Genomic DNA, 3,649 nt, shown 5'->3' with positions numbered 1-3,649 from the left:
CCTAAAATCCATGGCACCACCGTATGACATTGACTTACTGCGTCTCTTGAAGGAAGCATGCTTCTGCTTGGCACGTAGATGCCCATTCTAATGGAGAAGTATCTCTATATTGGCAGTCCATTACTGCCATCAGAGCACTATCACCAAAAACTACGGGGATACTTTAGTTCGTTTCAAGATCTGCCAGACAACTTGTGAAAGCGACAACGGACCGCAGTTCTTCTCTCAGGAAGTTTCAAAAATTTTATGAAGGCAAAAGGGAAATAGGAACCACATCACGCTCAGCACCGCGTATCATCCATCCACTAACAGATTAAGCTGAAAAGATTCGTGCAGACAAACCGAACCACGCTTGAAATCAGCCAACGGAAACAACACTACCACTTCAAAGCTTCTGGACCCTATCTTCTACTTTCCCTAAAAAACACATCTCATGCCTACGACACCAGTGCATCCTCCTGGTCTTCCCTATGATGGGCGACGCACAGCTTGCCGCACGCTTGCTTTGACCTCCCTGAAACCTTCTGAACCCCCCGACAAATTTGACACATCAGCACAATATCAAGTCATCAGACGGGCCACCCAAAGCAAAAGAACGACTCTTTAGCCCGGGGACAGCAGTTTTGGCTCCGGAATATACCTTCAGCAGCTAATCGCAAAGATCATCACTGAAACTGGATCTGTGTTTGCTACACAGTACGGACTGAGCAGAGAATCTTACCTTGCGGTGACAATGTAGATCAGGCGTGTTGCCGGTAGGTCCATGCCGAGAGCACTGAGGGGGTCTGAAGTGAGGGAATACAAGGGTCAGGACCACATCTGCACGTTTGAGCTGGCTACCTGACTTTAACTCTCTCTGGTCGAGACTACGGATATCACGAATCACTTCTTTTCTGACTGTTCTCCTCCATTACTAGCCTGCAGCTGAGATACCCTTTTTCCCAGCACCAACTGGATAACCACTCCTCTACCTGTTTCGTGCTGTGGACACTTGAGCCATGGTACTTCGGGTGCAACAACCACAGGAGTTTCGCTGTAATCACCTAAGACAGAAGGCCTCCTCTATCGGCTGACTTTAGTAGGGCGAACCCAACGTTATGGGCAAAATAATCCCCAGGGTGTTAGCCAGGAATTGAGCAAGTCCTAATCCCTCCCCTTCTCTAGTCTAGTGTGTGTTTTTATTCAGCGGCGGATTGTTCCTTAATGGGGCGGGGGGGATAATTGTTTGTGTATTTGTTGTCAATGGTTTTGTTCTCCCAATGGCAACGAAGTTAGATTACTTAAGGGATAAGCCCTACCAGTTTTGGCCGGTAGGTTGAGCTCTGTCTGTAAATACAATGGTAGTTTGTTAAAATGTCTGTCTGTCTGGCCTCAAAGGATACTCCTCCAGTGGTGCGGTTAAGTACCAAGAGAGAGGAAGCTGCGAGGTGGAGGGTACGGGACTCGAAAGGAGTCTCGTACATGTCCCTGTCTTGTTTGGCAGCCCTTTAAATGCGAAGACACAAGGGAGGGCTGTGCCATGTGTCAGTAGCAGTCTTCTAGCAATACAACCCACTAAAAGAGACAGATTCTATCCTAAAAACCAAGGACTGCGCCTCAGGACCTATACCCTACAGCTCTGAGCAAACAATGGAAGTGACAATTCAGTGAGAACAGAATCATTGTGTAGTGAAACAAAGGGATATCAAGTAGTTGTGGCCAAGTGGTTAAGGTGATGGACTAGAAATCCATTGGGGTTTCCCTGCACAGGTTCAAATCCTGCCAACTATGCAAGTGCTGTCCTGTTATTACTGCACTCTTAGTGCCTGAGCATCCACAGTGTGAACTGGAGCCATGTCTAGGTTGACTCTGTCTACACTTAAAATGCTGCTGTGGCCCTGCTATAGCTCTCTGGAGCAGACAGCGACTGGAGGGTTTTCCTCATCCCTGTAATAGCTACATTGACAGAACAATTTTTCCTTCACTTTAGCACTGTCTAAGCAGGGCTTAGGTCAGCTTAACTCTATAGGTTTGGGGGTGGAGGGTTTTCACACCCTGAAAGACTTTGCTCTGCCAGTTGAGTGCCCAGCGTACACCAGCCCTTAGATCCCTCTTGGTATTTCAAGGCAGGTACTGACCTGTGAGAGGAAAACTTCAGCTCACAAACACAGAGACTGAATTCCCCACATTTAATCTCACTGCACTTTCCAGAAAGTCACAAACTTCAATTCATTCTTGCTAGGACAGAGAAAAAATAAGTGACACTAAGTTTTTGGCTTGGTTAAATCAAATTAAGTGTTTAATTAATATAGTAAAAATCTGTACTGATTCCTCTAACTAACACCATAGCGTGAAATAGGAACAGAGACAAATCTTGTCAGTGGCGGCTAATTTCGCACATGATCGTCCCATTATTAATTTCCACGCTGCCCCCATTGGAGGTCTGTGCATCTCCAGTGTCATTGCTCTGCATTCACCTTCCCCTTAGAATTGTTCTCAGACATTTGCCTTCCTCTGCTGCGTGGGGCACGGGGTCACCTGCTGGAGGATTCTCTACACCTTGAGGTCTTTAAACCACAATTTGAGGACTTCAATAGCTCAGACATAGGTCAGGGGTTTGTTACAGGAATGGGTGGATGAGATTCTGTGGCCTGCATTGTGCAGGAGGTCAGACTAGATGATCATAATGGTCCCTTCTGACCTTAAGTCTATGAATCTCTGAATCTATTCCCAAATTTGGAAAATTGTGCAGTTCAGAATGTGAATAGTGACCCCGTAAAAAAGTAACACTCCCCCACACACAAGTACAGAAACTGAATTCCCCAACTTTAACATCATGACGCCCTGTAGAAAGCCACTCGTGTCAGTTGTATTTTCACAGGGAGATGCAAAAATCAAGTGACACCAATTTTTAAGTTGAGTAAATAAAGTTGAGGAGATAGTTATTAACCTCACAAAAATATACTAAAGATCCCTCTACATAACACCTGAAGGTGAAATATGAACAGAGACAAACCTTGTCAGCAAAGGCTCATTTCCCAAACGATCCTCCAAATGTTACTAATTCCCACTCCTCCTCCACAGGAGCTCTGTGCAGTGTCACTGTTCTGCAGGCAGCTTCCCATTAAATGCTGTTGTGGGACATTCCCAGGCCTGGAAATGTACCAATGACAGAATGTGAAGAGCAAATCTGGCTCCCTGCACCAGGTGAGATTTGAGAGTTTTGTCCCTGTCACTTTGTCTTTATCAATAGTACAGATGCCATGGGCAGGACTCCAGGCTCTGCGTGAGGGATCCTGGCACAGGGGCTGCCAGGAGAAAGGATTGTAGATTCTGACCTGTGCTCTGGAGAGGAGGTAATAATTGAAAGGGACATTTCTGACTCCTCCCCTCTTCAGTGTCCCAGGGCTGGAATTCTACAGAACAAATGAGGGGGTGATGCCACTTGGTTAATGAAAACCAGTGTTCCAGGTGAGGTTTGAACTCACAACCTCAGCATAACTCCTCTCAGCACTGCCCTATAAGTACTGTGCACCAAGCAGTTGTGCCACTGGAGCACCTGCTAAGCATGGCTCTCTGAGACCCCTAGGTTGATAAGGGCGAGGAGTGACCCCAAAACATTCTCAGTGGGGTTGAGAGCAGGTAGCAACAAGTGTTGGGACTTGGTGGG

General features: G+C 46.6%; 1 non-coding gene across 1 annotated transcript; it reads left to right on the top strand.

Moving 5' to 3' along the window:
* Positions 1-1,688: 1,688 nt before the first annotated feature.
* TRNAS-AGA (transfer RNA serine (anticodon AGA)) lies at positions 1,689-1,770 on the top strand. Its single transcript has one exon. It is a non-coding gene; the product is annotated as a tRNA-Ser (tRNA).
* Positions 1,771-3,649: the final 1,879 nt, after the last annotated feature.

The sequence above is a fragment of the Chelonoidis abingdonii genome, chromosome 22, assembly GCF_003597395.2.
Source record: "Chelonoidis abingdonii isolate Lonesome George chromosome 22, CheloAbing_2.0, whole genome shotgun sequence".
Taxonomy (NCBI): domain Eukaryota; kingdom Metazoa; phylum Chordata; order Testudines; family Testudinidae; genus Chelonoidis; species Chelonoidis abingdonii.
The sequence above is the reverse complement of the archived record's forward strand: the minus strand, read 5'-3'. Positions and strand labels throughout refer to the sequence as shown.